General features: G+C 45.5%; 1 protein-coding gene across 2 annotated transcripts in view; it reads left to right on the top strand.

The window, feature by feature from the left end:
- The window catches only part of ATP6V0A2 (ATPase H+ transporting V0 subunit a2), a 178,277-nt gene that overhangs the window by 129,545 nt on the left and 27,459 nt on the right, over positions 1-21,273 (top strand). The gene's annotated exons all lie outside the window — the stretch shown is intronic.

Consider the following 21,273-nt stretch of genomic DNA (forward strand, 5'->3'; position numbering starts at 1 on the left):
GAAGAGATGGTGGATAAGTCTGGAGTGGTAAGGTTGAGAATACCTGGTGTCCATGAAGACTAAATACCCCGAGAAAAGGGTATGGTTCCCTTCTTCGTTGTAGGAACAGTGGAGAGTCTTAGCAAAATACGGACTCTGCTGGAGTATCGCATGGTATATCTGAAGGAAATGGAGCAGTTAAGGGTTGAAGGACGGCACCTTACAGGACTGCTGCGCCCATTTGATGGAAGATGGCGGCCACTTTCGACCCGAAATGTGGACAAACAAAGGGGTGGAAGTACCCAGCCTGAAGGAAGAGTTAGATGCAGTGACTTCTCAGTTAGCTCAGGGCGGAGTGACTTACGTGGGAGACCCTGTAGCAGACGAGATGACAAGGGGTCGTGTTTATCAAAGGGTGTGACGGAAATGGTTGACGAATGCCGACGAAAGGGTTCAGTAACAGGCCCTGACTTTGACAGACGGTTTGACTGTCAGGGGCGACAGAGAAGGATCTCTGGTCTGGTAATAGAAAGTGCCAAGCCCCACGGCTTTAGGCAGAGGGGGGAATATGTGGCATAGCGACTGGTCATGTGATTGATGGACGGTATGTATCGCAGAGATGGGTGGGTTCAGTCACCTACAAACCCACCCAAAGAGGCGTGTCTGAACACGTAAGATGGTTTTGTGTGTAAGGACCTGTGGTGATGTCACGCTCACCTGACTAGCCATGTGACAGGTACCTGGGTGTGGTTACACCTACAGTGGGGCAAAAAAGTATTTAGTCAGTCAGCAATAGTGCAAGTTCCACCACTTAAAAAGATGAGAGGCGTCTGTAATTTACATCATAGGTAGACCTCAACTATGGGAGACAAACTGAGAAAAAAAAATCCAGAAAATCACATTGTCTGTTTTTTTAACATTTAATTTGCATAATAAGTATTTGGTCAGAAACAAACAATCAAGATTTCTGGCTCTCACAGACCTGTAACTTCTTCTTTAAGAGTCTCCTCTTTCCTCCCCTCATTACCTGTAGTAATGGCACCTGTTTAAACTTGTTATCAGTATAAAAAGACACCTGTGCACACCCTCAAACAGTCTGACTCCAAACTCCACTATGGTGAAGAACAAAGAGCTGTCAAAGGACACCAGAAACAAAATTGTAGCCCTGCACCAGGCTGGGAAGACTGAATCTGCAATAGCCAACCAGCTTGGAGTGAAGAAATCAACAGTGGGAGCAATAATTAGAAAATGGAAGACATACAAGACCACTGATAATCTCCCTCGATCTGGGGCTCCACGCAAAATCCCACCCTGTGGGGTCAGAATGATCACAAGAACGGTGAGCAAAAATCCCAGAACCACGCGGGGGGACCTAGTGAATGAACTGCAGAGAGCTGGGACCAATGTAACAAGGCCTACCATAAGTAACACACTACGCCACCATGGACTCAGATCCTGCAGTGCCAGACGTGTCCCACTGCTTAAGCCAGTACATGTCCGGGCCCGTCTGAAGTTTGCTAGAGAGCATTTGGATGATCCAGAGGAGTTTGGGGAGAATGTCCTATGGTCTGATGAAACCAAACTGGAACTGTTTGGTAGAAACACAACTTGTCGTGTTTGGAGGAAAAAGAATACTGAGTTGCATCCATCAAACACCATACCTACTGTAAAGCATGGTGTTGGAAACATCATGCTTTGGGGCTGTTTCTCTGCAAAGGGGCCAGGACGACTGATCCGGGTACATGAAAGAATGAATGGGGCCATGTATCGTGAGATTTTGAGTGCAAACCTCCTTCCATCAGCAAGGGCATTGAAGATGAAACGTGGCTGGGTCTTTCAACATGACAATGATCCAAAGCACACCGCCAGGGCAACGAAGGAGTGGCTTCGTAAGAAGCATTTCAAGGTCCTGGAGTGGCCTAGCTAGTCTCCAGATCTCAACCCTATAGAAAACCTTTGGAGGGAGTTGAAAGTCCGTGTTGCCAAGCGAAAAGCCAAAAACATCACTGCTCTAGAGGAGATCTGCATGGAGGAATGGGCCAACATACCAACAACAGTGTGTGGCAACCTTGTGAAGACTTACAGAAAACGTTTGACCTCTGTCATTGCCAACAAAGGATATTGTACAAAGTATTGAGATGAAATTTTGTTTCTGACCAAATACTTATTTTCCACCATAATATGCAAATTAAATGTTAAAAAAAGACAATGTGATTTTCTGGATTTTTTTTTCTCAGTTTGTCTCCCATAGTTGAGGTCTACCTATGATGTAAATTACAGATGCCTCTCATCTTTTAAAGTGGTGGAACTTGCACTATTGCTGACTGACTAAATACTTTTTTGCCCCACTGTATGTAAAGGAGGTGTGTGTAGCACATGGTGAGTGTGTGGGTGTGTGTCAGGGTGGACACACTTCCATGTGTCCTGGCTGGACACTGCAGAGTGGCCTGTGTGTTGGACGGTTCCAAGTGGGGACAGACGTCCTGAACAACACACAGAGACCATCTTTAGGCTGGAGAGCCTACGTGCTGGACATAGCACAGTCTGTGTGCCCACAGACCTGAGAGAGCGGAGCTCTATTATGGACATTGAGGAATCATCTGTCTGACGTAAGACTGTTTAACTGTTGTTCCTGTTGCAATGTGGTTTATGGAGCAATAAACCCTGTGAACTTTTAAGGAAACGTGTCTTCTGAGTGTCATCCGCCGCACCTAAGCGAGTGTCTCCAAGACCCGTAGCAGGTGAAATGCTACTATATATATATATATATATATATATATAAAGATAAAAAAAAGGAAAACCGCACAAAAATTTTTGTGTTGTTTTCCTTTTTTTTATCTTTATTACTGGAGGCCAATTGAACTTTGGTTGGGAAAGCGCTGCACGACAACTGCGGTAATATGTGATGCTGTTCCAATTTTGACATATATACAGTGCCTAAAAGTAGTATTCAACCCCCTGCAGATTTAGCAGGTTTAATAAGATGCAAATAAGTTAGAGCCTTCAAACTTCAAACAAGAGCAGGATTTATTAACAGATGCATAAATCTTACAAACCAAAAAGTTTTGTTGCTCAGTTAAATTTTTATAAATTTTAAGCATAAAAGTGTTGGTCAATTATTATTCAACCCCTAGGTTTAATATTTTGTGGAATAACCTTTGTTTGCAATTACAGCTAATAATCCGTCTTTTATAAGACCTGATCAGGCCGGCACAGGTCTCTGGAGTTATCTTGGCCCACTCTTCCATGCAGATCTTCTCCAAGTTATCTAGGTTCTTTGGGTGTCTCATGTGGACTTTAATCTTGAGCTCCTTCCACAAGTTTTCAATTGGGTTAAGGTCAGGAGACTGACTAGGCCACTGCAACACCTTGATTTTTTGCCTCTTGAACCAGGCCTTGGTTTTCTTGGCTGTGTGCTTTGGGTCGTTGTCTTGTTGGAAGATGAAATGACGACCCATCTTAAGATCCTTGATGGAGGAGCGGAGGTTCTTGGCCAAAATCTCCAGGTAGGCCGTGCTATCCATCTTCCCATGGATGCGGACCAGATGGCCAGGCCCCTTGGCTGAGAAACAGCCCCACAGCATGATGCTTGCCACCACCATGCTTGACTGTAGGGCTGGTATTCTTGGGGTCGTATGCAGTGCCATCCAGTCTCCAAACGTTACATGTGTGGTTGGCACCAAAGATCTCGATCTTGGTCTCATCAGACCAGAGAACCTTGAACCAGTCAGTCTGAGTCCTCCAAGTGATCATGAGCAAACTGTAGACGAGCCTTGACATGACGCTTTGAAAGTAAAGGTACCTTACGGGCTCGTCTGGAACGGAGACAATTGCGGTGGAGTACGTTACTTATGGTATTGACTGAAACCAATGTCCCCACTGCCATGAGATCTTCCCGGAGCTCCTTCCTTGTTGTCCTTTGGTTAGCCTTGACTCTTCGGACAAGCCTGGCCTCGGCACGGGAGGAAACTTTCAAAGGCTGTCCAGGCCGTGGAAGGCTAACAGTAGTTCCATAAGCCTTCCACTTCCGGATGATGCTCCCAACAGTGGAGACAGGTAGGCCCAACTCCTTGGAAAGGGTTTTGTATCCCTTGCCAGCCTTGTGACCCTCCACGATCTTGTCTCTGATGGCCTTGGAATGCTCCTTTGTCTTTCCCATGTTGACCATGTATGAGTGCTGTTCACAAGTTTGGGGAGGGTCTTAAATAGTCAGAAAAGGCTGGAAAATGAGATAATTAAATCAAACATGTGAAGCTCATTGTTCTTTGTGCCTGAACTACTTCTTAATACTTTAGGGGAACCAAACAGAATTCTGGTGGGTTGAGGGGTTGAATAATAAATGACCCTCTGAAAAAACTTTTCACAATTTAAAAAAATAAATAAACAAAGAAATAACATTCTTTTTTGCTGCAGTGCATTTCACACTTCCAGGCTCATCTACAGTCCAAATGTCAAAATGCCAAGTTAATTCCAAATGTGTAAACCTGCTAAATCTGCAGGGGGTTGAATACTACTTGTAGGCACTGTATATATATATATAATTATATGTGTGTGTGCGTGTATATATATATATATATATATATATATATATATATATATATATATATATATATATATATATATATATATATATATATATATATATATATATCTCTAAGGGTATGTGTTCAGGTTTGCTTCAGGCTTTGGTCAGGATTTTATGCAGGTAAAATCCTGACCAAAAAAGCACCTCAGGTCACTGGCAGGTCACCTGCGGTCTTCCTGCGTGTTTTGCTCATTGTAGCAACATGCTGCGTTCTGAAAAAACGCACCGCATGTGCGGCTCAGCGCTGCGTCAAAAACGCAGCGTTTTCTGAACGTGGACACATACCCTTAGAGGCATTGTGATTACTCGCTAATCCCGCCCCCTGCACAGTAGCTCCGCCCCCCACCACATCACCACACATAATCCTGCCCCCCACCACATTACCACACACAATCCGCACCACATCACCACACACAATCCTGCCCCCCCACAAATCCCGCCCCACCACATCACCACACATAATCCCGCCCCCACCACATCACCACACACAATTCCGCCCCCACCACATTACTACAGATAATCCCGCCTCCCACCACATCACACATAATCCTGCCCCCCACCACATCACCACACACAATCCCGCCCCCCACCACATTACCACACATAATTTCCCCCCACCACATTACCACACATAATCCCGCCCCCACCACATTACCACACACAATCCCGCACTCCGACCACATTACCACACATAATTCTCCCCCACCACATTACCACACACAATCCCGCCCCCCACCACATTACCACACATAATCCCGCTCCCCCACCACATCACCACACATAATCCCGCCACCCCCACCACATCACCACACATAATCCCGCCACCCCCACCACATCACCACACATAATCCCGCCACCCCACCACATTACTACACATAATCCCACCTTCCACACATTAACACAGATAATCCAGCCCCCCACCCCATCACCACACACAATCCCGCCCCCCACCACATCACCACACACAATCCCGCCCCCACCACATTACCACACACAATCCCACCCCCACCGCATTACTACACATAATCGCGCCCCCCACCGCATTACTACAGATAATCCCACCCCCCCACCACATTACCACACATAATTCCGCCCCCCCACCACATTAGCACAGATAATCCCACCCCCCACCCCATCACCACACACAATCCCGCCACCCCATCACCACACACAATCCCGCCACCCCATCACCACACACAATCCCGCCACCCCATCACCACACACAATCCCATCACCACACACAATCCCGCCACCCCATCACCACACACAATCCCGCCCCCACCACATCACCACACATAATCCCGCCCCCCACCACATCACCACACATAATCCCGCCCCCCCACCCCATTACCACACATAATCCCGCCCCCCCACCCCATTACCACACACAATCCCGCCCCCCCACCCCATTACCACACACAATCCCGCCCCCCCCACCCCATTACCACACACAATCCCGCCCCCCCCACCCCATTACCACACACAATCCCGCCCCCCCACCCCATTACCACACACAATCCCGCCCCCCCACCCCATTACCACACACAATCCCGCCCCCCCCACCCCATTACCACACACAATCCCGCCCCCCCACCCCATTACCACACACAATCCCGCCCCCCCACCCCATTACCACACACAATCCCGCCCCCCCACCCCATTACCACACACAATCCCGCCCCCCCACCCCATTACCACACACAATCCCGCCCCCCCACCCCATTACCACACACAATCCCGCCCCCCCACCCCATTACCACACAATCCCGCCCCCCCACCCCATTACCACACACAATCCCGCCCCCCCACCCCATTACCACACACAATACCGCCCCCCCACCCCATTACCACACACAATCCCGCCCCCCCACCCCATTACCACACACAATCCCGCCCCCCCACCCCATTACCACACACAATCCCGCCCCCCCACCCCATTACCACACACAATCCCGCCCCCCCACCCCATTACCACACACAATCCCGCCCCCCACCCCATTACCACACACAATCCCGCCCCCCACCACATTACCACACATAATCCCGCCCGCCTACATCACCACACATAATCCCGCCCCCCACCCCATTACCACACATAATCCTGCCCCCCCACCCCATTTCCACACACAATCCCACCCCCCCACCACATCACCACACCACCACACATAATCCCGCCCCCAACACATCACCACACTATTGTTATTAACTTCATTTTAGGTTAATTTACCACCTGCGTAAGCGCTATTGAATGTTGACACTATTTACTTTAGTTTAATCACCAGCGGCGTTAATTAGATAGCAATGAACGTGCCGAGCGTTAGCTGGCTGGAAACATCTAGTGTGTGTGTGTATATATATATATATAGAAAAAATTAGAACAGCATCACATTACCACACTTGCAGTGCAAAGCTCTCCAAGCCAGTATTCCAGTGGCTCCAATAATATGAGAAAAAAAGGAAAACAGCACAAAAAATGTAGAAAAAGTGGGCTTTAATGCCTGAACGGCGTGGTACGCCGTTCAGGCATTAAAATCCACTTTTTCTACATTTTTTGTGCTGTTTTCCTTTTTTTCCTATATATATATATATATATATATATATATATATATATATATATATATATATATATATATATATATATATATATATATATATATATATATATATATATATATATATATATTATAATATCTACTATATAATTGTCTAATGGTCACTTCCGTCTGTCTGTCCCGGAAATCCCGCGTCGCTGATTGGCGACGGGCACAGTCCGGCTGAGAATTAGTCCCTCCCTACTTCCGTTAAGTCAGTGCCCGGCGCCCGCTCCATACTCCCCTCCAGTCAGAGCTCACACAGAGTTAATGACAGCGTTAACGGCTAACGCGCTCCGATACCGCTGCTATTAACCCTGTGTGACCCACTTTTTACTATTGATGCTGCCTATGCAGCATCAATAGTAAAAAGATCTAATGTTAAAAATAATTATAAAAGATAAAAAAATCATTATATACTCACCTTCTGTCGGCCCCCGGATACAGCCCAGGCCTTTCCCGCTCCTCGCAACGGTCCGGTCCATGCATTGCGGTCTCACGAAACCGCTACGTCATCATCTCGCGAGACCGCAATGCGCTCTTGGGAGCGTCGGGCACAGTCCGGCCGCGAAATGGCCTCTCCCTACAAATGGCGACATTGGCGCGGGATTGAAATCACGCTTTGCTGATTGGTCGCGGTCAGCCAGCGCGACCGATCAGCGACATTGGCGTGGGATCTAAAGTTAAAAATAATAAAAAAAGCATTATATACTCACCTTCCGGATCCAGCCCAGGCCTTTCCCGCTCCTCGTGACGCTCCGGTTACTGGTCCATGCATTTTGGTCTCGCGAGATGATGACGTAGCGGTCTCGCGAGACCGCTACGTCATCTCGCGAGGCCGCAATGCACTCTTGGGATCGGAGCGTCGCGAGAAGCATCGTTTAACGCCTCGGCTGGATCTGGGGGGGCTGACGGAGGGTGAGTATATAACTATTTTTTTATTTTAATTCTTTTTTTAACAGGGATATGGTGCCCACATTGCTATATACTGCGTGGGCTGTGCTATATACTACATCTCTGTGCTGTATACTATGTGGGCTGTGCTATATACTACGTGGCTGGGCAATATACTACATCGCTGTGCTCTATACTGCATGGGCAGTGTGTTATACTATGTGGCTGTGCTATATACTACGTGGCTGTGCTATATACTACGTGGCTGTGCTATATACTACGTGGCTGTGCTATATACTACGTGGCTGTGCTATATACTACGTGGCTGTGCTATATACTACGTGGCTGTGCTATATACTACGTGGCTGTGCTATATACTACGTGGCTGTGCTATATACTATGTGGCTGGGCAATATACTACGTGGCTGGGCAATATACTACGTGTCTGTGCTATATACTACATCGCTGTGCTATATACTACGTGGACTGTGTTGTATACTGCATGGGTTGTGTTATATACTACGTCTCTGTGCTATATACTACGTGGCTGTGGTATATATTACGTGGCTGGCAATATACTACATCGCTGTGCTCTATACTACGTGGCCTGTGTTTATATACTGCATGGGCAGTGTTATATACTACGTCTCTGTGCTATATACTACGTGGCTGGGCAATATACTACGTGTCTGTGCTATATACTACGTGTCTGTGCTATATACTATGTGTCTGTGCTATATACTATGTGTCTGTGCTATATACTATGTGTCTGTGCTATATACAGTGGTGTTCAAAAGTCCTGCATAGGCATAGGATAAATTGATTTTTCAAGTTTTAAACGTTTTCTGTCGAATATCTTCGATGCTAATATGACATATTATATATGGTTTTGTTCAGAATACAATTTTGCATTCTCTCCCTGTAATATTTTTAGCTTTTGAAGCAGTTTTGCCTCAAATTATTGCAACAATATGGGAATTGAAAGCACAACTATATATTGTACAGCTTCAGATCCAAAATTAGCCAATCACAGATGAGGTTCTTGTGACCAATCATAACCTGGATATGGCAGCCAATCACATTGCATTACATTGCATCACATCTGCTGCTTTGTTTGTTTGTTTTATCTGTTGGTCTATCTAGTGAATCATACAGTAGAGTTTTATGATGGGAGCCTTCAGATTTTTGTCAGCGGAGGATCGTGTGCGAGTTGTGGTGCTACATGAAGAGGGTTATACTGGCCCCCAGATCGCAAGGAAGGTCGGCTGTAATCAGAGTATAGTCGTAAGAATTTTGCAGAAACATAAGCAGCTTGGAATTACCCAGGACAGGCCCAGATCTGGTCGGCCCAGAAAGTCAACTGAAAGGGAGGATAGAGTACTGATAAGAACATCCCTTGCCAATTGAAAGCTAACCTCTCCTCAGCTTCTGCGAGAATGGCAAGAAAAGTGCAATATTGAGGTAGCAAAATCAACTGTTAGGAAGAGATGTTTGGAAGCAGGATTGAAAGGGTGCAAGGCCCGAAAGAAGCCATTCATGACAGCCATACAAAGACAAAGGCGAAAACTGTGGGCATTGAAATATTTAAAATGGAGGAAGGAGGAGTGGGAAAAAGTGCTAATTAGTGATGAAAGCACTTTTTGCATTTTAGGAAATGATGGCAAGTCTTATGTGAGAAGGTTCCCACATGAAGAGTACAAGCCAGAGTGTTTGAGCTTCTCTGTGAAACATGTAATGAAAGTAATGGTCTGGGGCTGTATGGCAGCCAATGGTGTTGGAAGAACAAGGTGGCTACTATTGACTGGCCAGCTCAGTCCCCAGACCTCAATCCAATTGAAAATTTGTGGCACAAGGTATCATTAGAGATATCTAGAAAACAGCCAAGGACCAAGAGTGAGTTGATTGAGGCTCTGATACAGGCCTGGAACCACATCATCACTCGTGAACATCTGCAGAAGCTTGTTCACTCAATGCCACAGAGATGCAAGCTGGTGCTCAAGAGCAAAGGCTGGCCAATAAAGTATTAGAAGCTTAAGATGCACTCAAAAGGCCCTTTTCAGGACTCTGAATTAAATAAAAAATAATAAATCTTAAAAAGTAAAATTTAAAGAAGTTGTCCACTACTATAAAGTTTTTTTTTTTTTTTTCATAAATCTTGCTATTATGTGCCACTGAAAACATCTACTGTGTTTATTTTAACAATATTACCTGTTATCATGCTGTAGCAGCACATCTTCAGTGCTGGATTCAGCTCTCATGGGGTTAATCGACTACTTCCTTATTGTGCCCTAATACTACAAGTTCCATGATGCATTGCACTGTCCTCTAAGCCCGAACTTAGCACACCCACTCCAAAACACACCCAACCCCTCCCTCCTCTCTCTTCAGGCTGATGAGGAGAGGTCACATCTTGGTCACAAGCTGTAAAGCCGCACCAAGAACTGCACAACCATGGTGATCAAGCTTTTAGCTTTTTTTCTTTCTCATCTATTTCATAGTATATATAGTTTAGTATACATATGATATACTGTAAAGAGATCCTACTGCGTATATGTCTTAGATATGTAAATTACACAGTACATGTGTGGTTATATGTGTCCATCTACATACGCTTGTGTGCATGTATATATTATGTGTGTTCTTATTTTACACTATTTGTGCTCATATACAGGAGAGGCCCCAGTTTCAGAAACAATATATGGGCCATTTGCAGAAATAACAGCTCATCCTAAGTCACAATTCCACCTGCTTTCGAGGTAGAAATGGCCCCCATTGCATTTTAGCTGCACAAATATGTGATCACACCTTTTATATACACACCAATATATACTTCTATGTGTATGTATGGAATAAATTATTTATTCATATACATACACTTTAATATTTTGTTGCAGTGATATATACATACATATAGAACTTTGAAGGGTTTGTCCACTATTCTAACAACCCCCTCTCAGTCTGTATGTTTACTAGATTCCAGTGCCTGCACGTTCCAATAGTGTCGGCGCGGTGTCTCGCAGCGATTGTACCTGTGGTCAATCAGTGGCCGCATCACTCTCACCACCTTCTAAGCAAACTCTTATATCTGTAGGAAGTGAGTGTTGCTGCATTTTTTTTAAGAATTACCAAATGTAAGCCACTTCTTCCTAAGGCGAAGACAGTGAAGCAGCCACTGATTGTCCACAGGGTTCACATAATGACACTGACACAAATTCTCCGTGAGAGAAACCGTGGTGACAACATTGGGAGTATTCAAATCACATCCTTGTATTCACTCTCTGAGTGTAATATGAGTAACCAAAAATCTGCATTCACACTGAGAAATTACAGATTTGTAGACTGTAGTCTACACTGTGCATTTTATAGATTCAAAACAGTTTTAGTATCATATATTAAAGGGATTGTTCAGTACTTGTCCATTACTTTATATTTATGGTCTTTACTTTGGTTATGTCATCACTGGGATTGCGATAACCATATCTTCCACCCTCACCGATGATGCGTTTTTATAGAAAAAAAACTGAAAAAACACCCACCACCATCACGGTGATAAAGGGATCCAAACCCTAACCCTACCCCTAACCGTTTAATGAACATTTTCTGACAGTCATAGTGCCACGATATTTCAGTGCCACGTATTTCAGTGCCACGTATATAAGTGCCACGTATGTAAGTGCCACGTATGTAAGTGCCACGTATGTAAGTGCCACGTATGTAAGTGCCACGTATGTAAGTGCCACGTATGTGCCACGTATTTCAGTGCCACGTATTTCAGTGCCACGTATTTCAGTGCCACGGATTTAAGTGCCACGGATTTAAGTGCCACGGATTTAAGTGCCACGGATTTAAGTGCCACGTGCCACGTATGTAAGTGCCACGTATGTAAGTGCCACGTATGTAAGTGCCACGTATGTAAGTGCCACGTATGTAAGTGCCACGTATGTAAGTGCCACGTATGTAAGTGCCACGTATGTGCCACATGACACGTATTTCAGTGCCACGGATTTAAGTGCCACCTATTTCGGTGCCACGTATATAAGTGCCACGTATGTAAGTGCCACGTGCCACGTATATAAGTGCCACGTATGTAAGTGCCACGTATGTGCCACGTGACACGTATTTCAGTGCCACGGATTTAAGTGCCACCTATTTCAGTGCCACGTATATAAGTGCCACGTATGTAAGTGCCACGTGCCACGTATATAAGTGCCACGTATGTAAGTGCCACGTATGTAAGTGCCACGTGCCACGTATTTAAGTGCCATGTATGCAAGTGCGATGTATGTAAGTGCCACGGATTTAAGTGCCACGGATTTAAATGCCACCTATGTAAGTGCCACGTATTTCAGTGCCACGTGCCACATATTTCAGTGCCACGTACGTAAGTGCCACGTGCCACGTATTTCAGTGCCACGTATTAAAGTGCCATGTATTTCAGTCCCACTCCCGTGTAGCGGTGGGATATGGGGTAATAAGGGGTTAATGTCACCTTGCTATTGTAAGGTGACATTAAGCCGGGTTAATAACGGAGAGGCGTCAATAAGACGCCTATCCATTATTAATCCAATACTAAAAAAGGGTTAATGAAACACACACACATTAGGAAAAAGTATTTTAATATTCTTCATTTAACCATACTTACCATACTCCAGCACCTGCAAAAAAGTAAAATAATAAACCGTATACTACCTGTCCGCTGTAGTCCAATTAATAACGAGTGTCCCACGACGATCTCCCCTATAGAACAGTGACATTGGGTGGTGTCACTGCTCTATAGGACCCTCAGTGACACACTGACAGAAGACAATGGCTCCTGTAGTGCATCACTGAGGTTACTAAAGTTCACTGGTCTCACTTTATGGCAAAAAGCTGCGTGGGAACTTTCTCATACAGCATGCCATAAAGTGAGACTAGGGACTATTTTCTCACAGGGGTGTAGGAATACATTGTGGGGAATACATTGTGGAAGGATACCTTCCTCCCCTCATTGTCTTCCTGGAGCCCCTGGAGAGTGGTTGCATCAGCAGAGGCTCCTGCTCTCCACGGGAGATCGTCGAGGGACACTCGTTTTAATTGGATTTCTGCGGATCAGGGAGTATAGTGTTTGTTTATTATTTTAATATTTTTTACAGATGACAATGGCTTCGGGGATCAAAGTGACAAGTGATGGTGAGTATGTAATCTATGTTATATGTACTGTATGTCTGTTGTATGTACGTACTGTATGTGGCATGTTTCATGTCGCATGTCACATGTTGCGTGTCGTCGCATGTTGACTCATGGTGCATGTTGATGCATGGTGCATGTCGACGCATGGTGCATGTCGACGCATGGTGCATGTCGATGCATGGTGCATGTCGTTGCATGGTGCATGTCGTTGCATGGTGCATGTCGTTGCATGTCGCATGTCATTGCATGGTGCATGTCGACGCATGGTGCATGTCGATGCATGGCGCATGTCGTTGCATGGTGCATGTCGTCGCATGTCGCATGTCATTGCATGGTGCATGTCGTCGCATGGTCATGTCGCATGTCGTCGCATGGTGCATGTCACATGGTGCATGTTGTCGCATGGTGCATGTCACATGGTGCATGTCGTCGCATGGTGCATGTCATCGCATGTCGCATGTGGTCGCATGGTGCATGTGTCGCATGGTGCATGTTGTCGCATGTCGTCGCATGGTGCATGTCGTCGCATGGCGCATGTCGTTGCATGGTGCATGTCGTCGCATGGTCATGTCGCATGTCGTCGCATGGTGCATGTCACATGGTGCATGTTGTTGCATGGTGCATGTCACATGGTGCATGTCGTCGCATGGTGCATGTCATCGCATGTCGTCGCATGGTGCATGTCGTCGCATGGTGTGTATGTATGTATGTACTGTGTTTTTTTTTTTTTTTACATTCAACACATTAGCCGGATGATGGGACTACTACTGTCCCATCATTGGCTAATGTGTCACTCACTGTCAGTGTAGCAGGCAGAGCCCGATGGGACTTGTAGTCCCATCGGACGATGCCTGCACACACACGCACAGCGCCGGCACACACACACACACGCACAGCGTCGGCACACGCACACACAGCGCCGGCACACACGCGCACACACAGCGCCGGCACACACACGCACAGCGCCGGCACACACACGCACAGCGCCGGCGGGCAGAAGCACCAGCGCCGGCGGGCAGAAGCACCGGCGCCGGCGGGCAGAAGCACCGGCGGTCACAAGCACCGGCGCCGGCGGGCACATGCACCGGCGGGCAGAAACACCGGCGCCGGCGGGCACAAGCACCGGCAGACCCCCGGCGACCGAAGCACAGCCCAGCCACACATCATGATCCCAGCAGTGAGCACACACACAGCCCCGCCCGCCCCCAGCACAGCCCTGCAGGCAGCCCCAGCACCGCCCACAGCCCAGTCACTCTTGCTGAGTGACTGCTGACTGTGGGGGCTGGTCACGCCTGCTGCTGACGTCACGTCAATTTTCAGAGCCTGGAAATTGACGTGACGTCGGCGGAAATGAGCGGCGGCTGCAGTCTGGGGGTCATGTGACCCGGACTCAGCAGGAGGAATAGCGCCGCTCACAGGCGAAAACGTCAACAGAAGGTAATGGCACAATTCATTAGGGGCCCCGGGGGGGTACATTGGGGGGTTAATTGAAAGTAGTGGACAACCCCTTTAAGTCTGTGTGAACTTGCATTGGAAGTTAATGTACTTAGAAACCTGTTCATCATTCTACACACTGTACTGGTGTAGGTATGGTTATGCTGTAAAAAAAATTATCAAAAATGCGCATGCCATAAAATTAATACACTTGGGACATTCAAAAATGAGTATGGCAAACAATGAGGGATTACAAAAACATATATGTTCCACCAGTTTCACTGTAGAGCTGCAGAAGTATGAAACATATAGTTTTCTTCACGCCTATGCAGGACTTTTGAACACCACTGTACTACGTGGCTGAGCAATATACTACGTGGCTGGGCAATATACTACGTGGCTGGGCAATATACTACGTGGCTGGGCAATATACTACGTGGCTGGGCAATATACTACGTGGCTGGGCAATATACTACGTGGCTGGGCAATATACTACGTGGCTGGGCAATATACTGCGTGGCTGTGCTATATACTACGTGGCTGTGCTATATACTACGTGGCTGTGCTATATACTATGTGGCTGTGCTATATACTACGTGGCTGTGCTATATACTACGTGGCTGTGCTATATACTACGTGGCTGTGCTATATACTACGTGGCTGTGCTATATACTGCTTGGCTGTGCTATATACTATGTGGCTGTGCTATATACTACGCGGCTGAGCAATATACTACGTGGCAATTTGAACCACGCTTCACTAATTGCTCGCGGCTGGCCGAATCCTGTGTGTAAATTGCATTATTCTGAAAACTTTGTAAATAAACCACATACAGATTCTAGAATACCCAAAATACCCAATGCGTTAGAATCGGGCCACCATCTAGTGTGTGTGTATATATGTATGTGTATATATATATATATATATATATATATATATATATATATATATATATATACACACTCACCGGCCACTTTATTAGGTACACCTGTCCAACTTCTTGTTAACACTTAATTTCTAATCAGCCAATCACATGGCGGCAACTCAGTGCATTTAGGCATGTAGACATGGTCAAGACAATCTCCTGCAGTTCAAACCGAGCATCAGTATGGGGAAGAAAGGTGATTTGAGTGCCTTTGAACGTGGCATGGTTGTTGGTGCCAGAAGGGCTGGTCTGAGTATTTCAGAAACTGCTGATCTACTGGGATTTTCACGCACAACCATCTCTAGGGTTTACAGAGAATGGTCCGAAAAAGAAAAAAAATCCAGTGAGCGGTAGTTCTGTGGGCGGAAATGCCTTGTTGATGCCAGAGGTCAGAGGAGAATGGGCAGACTGGTTCGAGCTGATAGAAAGGCAACAGTGACTCAAATCGCCACCCGTTACAACCAAGGTAGGCCTAAGGGCATCTCTGAACGCACAGTGCGTCGAACTTTGAGGCAGATGGGCTACAGCAGCAGAAGACCACACCGGGTACCACTCCTTTCAGCTAAGAACAGGAAACTGAGGCTACAATTTGTACAAGCTCATCGAAATTGGACAGTAGAAGATTGGAAAAACGTTGCTTGGTCTGATGAGTCTCGATTTCTGCTGCGACATTCGGATGGTAGGGTCAGAATTTGGCGTAAACAACATGAAAGCATGGATCCATCCTGCCTTGTATGGAGCATCTTTGGGATGTGCAGCCGACAAATCTGCGGCAACTGTGTGATGCCATCATGTCAATATGGACCAAAATCTCTGAGGAATGCTTCCAGCACCTTGTTGAATCTATGCCACGAAGAATTGAGGCAGTTCTGAAGGCAAAAGGGGGTGCAACCCGTTACTAGCATGGTGTACCTAATAAAGTGGCCGGTGAGTGTATATATATATACTAGCTGTACTACCCGGCTTCGCCCGGGTTAATGACTGCTGTTAGCAAAATAGAATGTGTTAACAAAAATTTATTCTGCACACAAAAACCACAAAACAAATAGATAGAAATGTAATTATTAAAAGGCAAAAACTAAGCAAATAGAAGCATTTCACAACATATATTAGCTTTGTTATACTGAGAATGTCTTTGTTGCCTATATTAACCAATCAGAGCTCAGGTTAATTAACTGTAGCAAAATAGAAGCTGAGCTGTGATTGGTTGCTATTGGCAGCCTGATAAATCCCCAGCCAACAGGAAGCCCTCCCCCCTGGCAGTATATATTAGCTCACACATACACATAATAGACAGGTCATGTGACTGACAGCTGCCGTATTTCCTATATGGTACATTTGTTGCTCTTGTAGTTTGCTTATTAATCAGATTTTTATTTTTGAAGGACAATACCAGACTTGTGTGTGTTTTAGGGCGAGTTTTATGTGTCAAGTTGTGTGTGTTGAGTTGCGTGTGGCAACATGCATGTAGCGACTTTTGTGAGATGAGTTTTGTGTGGCGACATGCGTGTAGCAACATTTTGTGTGTTGAGTTGCATGTGACAGGTTAGTGTAGCAAGTTGTGTGCAGCAAGATTTGTGCATGGCGAGTTTTGCGCGTGGCGAGTTTTATGTGTGGTGCATTTTGAGTATGTGCAAGTTTTGTGTGAGGCAACTTTTGCATGTGGTGCAACTTTTGTACATGTGGCAATTTTTCTGTGTGTGCAAGTTTTGCATGAGGTGAGTTTTCCATGAGGTGAGTTTTGCACGTGTGGCGAGTTTTGCGTGAGCCTAGTTTTGCATATGGCGAGTTTTGCATGTAGCGAGTTTTGAGTGGTGACTTTTGTGTTTCGACTTTTATGTGGCGAGGTTGGTGTGTGTGTGTGGTGAAATGTGTGCTGAGGGTGGTATATGTGTTCAAGCACGTGGTAGTGTGTGGCGCATTTTGTGTTTGTGTTCATATCCCCGTGTGTGGTGAGTATCCCATGTCGGGGCCCCACCTTAGCAACTGTACGGTATATACTCTTTGTCGCCATCGCTCTCATTCTTTAAGTCCTCATTGTTCACATCTGGCAGCTGTCAATTTTCCTCCAACACTTTTCCCTTCACTTTTTCCCCATTATGTAGATAGGAGCAAAATTGTTTGGTGAATTGGAACGCGCGGGGTTAAAATTTCACCTCACAACATAGCCTATGACGCTCTCGGGGTCCAGACGTGTGACTGTGCAAAATTTTGTGGCTGTAGCTGCGACGGTACAGATGCCAATCCCGGACATACACACATACATACATACACACATTCAGCTTTATATATTAGATATACCTGTATGTAATCTCCTGTATATAGTATATACCTGTGTGTCATCTCACCTATATATAGTATATATCTGTGTGTCATCTCCTGTATATAGTATATACCTGTATGTCATCTCCTCCTATACATAGCATATACCTGTGTCATCTCCTCCTGTATATACTATATACCTGTAGGTAATCTGCTCCTGTATATAGTATATACCTGTGTGTCATCTCCTCCTGTATATAGTATATACCTGTATGTCATCTCCTCCTGTATGTAGTATGTACCTGTATGTCATCTCCTCCTCTATATAGTATATACCTGTGTGTCATCTCTCCTGTATATAGTATATATCTGTGTGTCATCTCCTCCTGTATATAGTATATACCTGTGTGTCATCTCCCCTGTAAATAGTATATACCTGTGTGTCATCTCCTGTATATAGTATATAGCTGTATGCCATCTCCTCCTGTATTAGCCCTCGTTCACACGTTATTTGGTCAGTATTTTTACCTCAGTATTTGTAAGCTAAAATGGCAGCCTGATAAATCCCCAGCCAACAGTAAGCCCACCCCCTGGCAGTATATATTAGCTCACACATACACATAATAGACTGGTCATGTGACTGACAGCTGCCGGATTCCTATATGGTACATTTGTTGCTCTTGTAGTTTGTCTGCTTATTAATCAGATTTTTATTTTTGAAGGATACCAGACTTGTGTGTGTTTTAGGGCGAGTTTCGTGTGTCAAGTTGTGTGTGTTGAGTTGCGTGTGGCGACATGCATGTAGGGACTTTTGTGAGATGAGTTTTGTGTGGCGACATGCGTGTAGCAACTTTTTGTGTGTCGAGTTGCATGTGACAGGTTAGTGTAGCAAGTTGTGTGCAGCAAGTTTTGCGCATGGCGAGTTTTGCGCGTGGCGAGTTTTATGTGTGGTGCCTTTTGAGTATGTGCAAGTTTTGTGTGAGGCAACTTTTGCATGTGTTGCAACTTTTGTGCATGTGGCAATTTTTCTGCGTGTGGCAATTTTTCTGCGTGTGCAAGTTTTGCGTGTGGCGAGTTTTGCACGTGTGGCGAGTTTTGCATGTGGAGAGTTTTGCGCGTGGCGAGTTTTGAGCGGCGACTTTTGTGTTTCTACTTTTATGTGGCGAGGTTGGTGTATGTGTGGTGAAATGTGCACTGAGGGTGGTATATGTGTTCGAGCACGTGGTAGTGTGTGGCGCATTTTGTGTGTGTGTTCATATCCCCGTGGTGGTGTGATTATCCCATGTTGGGGCCCCACCTTAGCAACTGTACAGTATATACTCTTTGGTGCCATCGCTGTCATTCTTTAAGTCCCCCTTGTTCACATCTGGCAGCTGTTAATTTGCCTCCAACACTTTTCCTTTCATTTTTTCCCCATTATGTAGATAGGGGCAAAATTGTTTGGTGACTTGGAAAGCGCGGGGTTAAAATTTCACCTCACAATATAGCTTTGACGCTCTCAGGGTCCAGACGTGTGACTGTGCAAAATTTTGTGCCTGTAGCTGCGACGCCTCCAACACTTTTCCTTTCACTTTTTCCCCATTATGTAGATAGGGGCAAAATTGTTTGGTGAATTGGAAAGCGCGGGGTTAAAATTTCACCTCACAACATAGCCTATGACGCTCTCGGGGTCCAGACGTGTGACTGTGCAAAATTTTGTGGCTGTAGCTGCTACGGTTCAGATGCCAATCCCGGACATACATACATACATACATACACACACACACACATTCAGCTTTATATATTAGATGTGTATATATATATATGTGTGTATGTATATATATATATATATATATATATATATATATATATATATATATATATATATATATATATATATATATATAATTAGGAACAGCACAAATCCTTTACTTATCTTCGGGTGCAAGGCCCCCAGGCAACCTGTCCACTGATTGTCCCAAGTCAATAAACTTCAAAAAAGCAGGCAGCCATATGTATATATTACACACGCAGTGTCTTGTGAAGGTATTCGGCTTCCTGGAACTCTTCAACCTTTTCCCCATATCATGCTTCAAGCATAAACATACCAAATGTAAATTTTTGGTAAAGAATCAACAACAAGTGGAACACAATTGTGAAGTTGAACGAAATTTATTGGTTATTTTACATTTCTGTGGAAATTAAAAAACTGAAAAGTGGATTGTGCAATATCATTCAGCCCCTTTAACTTAATACTTTGTTGCGCCACCTTTTGCTGTGATTACAGCTGCAAGTTGCTTGGGGTATGTCTCTATCAGTTTTTTACATTGAGAGACTGAAATTCTTGCCCATTCTTCCTTGGCAAACAGCTCGAGCTCAGTGAGGTTTGATGGAGATCGTTTTTGAACAGCAGTTTTCAGCTCTTTCCACAGGTTCTCGATTGGATTGCGGTCTGGACTTTGACTTGGCTATTCTAACACCTGGATACATTTATTTTTGAACCATTCCATTGTAGATTTTGCTTTATGTTTTGGATCATTGTCTTGTTGGAAGACAAATCTCCGTCTCAGTCTCAGTTCTTTTGCAGACTCCAACAGGTTTTCTTCAAGAAAGGTCCTGTATTTGGCTCCATCCATCTTCCCATCTTCCCATCAATTTTAACCATCTTCACTGTCCCTGCTGAAGAAAAGCTGGCCCAAACCATGATGCTGCCACCACCATGTTTGACAGTTGGGATGGTGTGTTCAGGGTGATGAGCTGTGTTGCCTTTACGCCAAACATATCGTTTGGCATTGTTGCCAGAAAGGAGTGGTCCTGCAGTTGGGGACCACAGACCACATCTCAGTACCAATGCTTTGTGGCTGTTTTGGACACTTTTGAATGTTGGTTGTGCTTTCACAATTGTTGTAGTATGAGATGGACTCTACAACCCACACAAGTGGCTCAGGTAGTGCAGCTCATCCAGGATGGCACATAAATGCGAGCTATGGCAAGAAGGTTTGCCGAGGCTGTCAGCGTAGTGTCCAGAGGCTGTAGGCGCTACCAGTAGACAGGCCAGTACACCATGAGACGTGGGAGTGCAACAACTCAGCAGCAGGACCGCTACCTTAGCCTTTGTGCAAGGAGGAAGAGGAGGAGCACTGCCAAAGCCCTGCAAAATGACCTCCAGCAGGCCACAAATGTGCATGTGTCTGCACAAATGGTTAGAGACCAACTCCATGAGGATGGTCTGAGTGCCATACGTCCACAGATGAGGGTTGTGCTCACAGGCCAACACCGTTAAGGGCGCTTGGCATTTGCCACAGAACACAGGATTGGCAAATTCTCCACTGGCGCCCTGTGCTATTTACCGATGAAAGCAGGTTCACACTGAGCACGTGACAGATGTGACAAAGTCTGGAGACGCCGTGGAGAGCGATCTGCCTGCAACATCCTTCAGCATGATCGGTTTGGCA

Source organism: Ranitomeya variabilis, chromosome 1, assembly GCF_051348905.1.
Source record: "Ranitomeya variabilis isolate aRanVar5 chromosome 1, aRanVar5.hap1, whole genome shotgun sequence".
NCBI lineage: Eukaryota > Metazoa > Chordata > Amphibia > Anura > Dendrobatidae > Ranitomeya > Ranitomeya variabilis.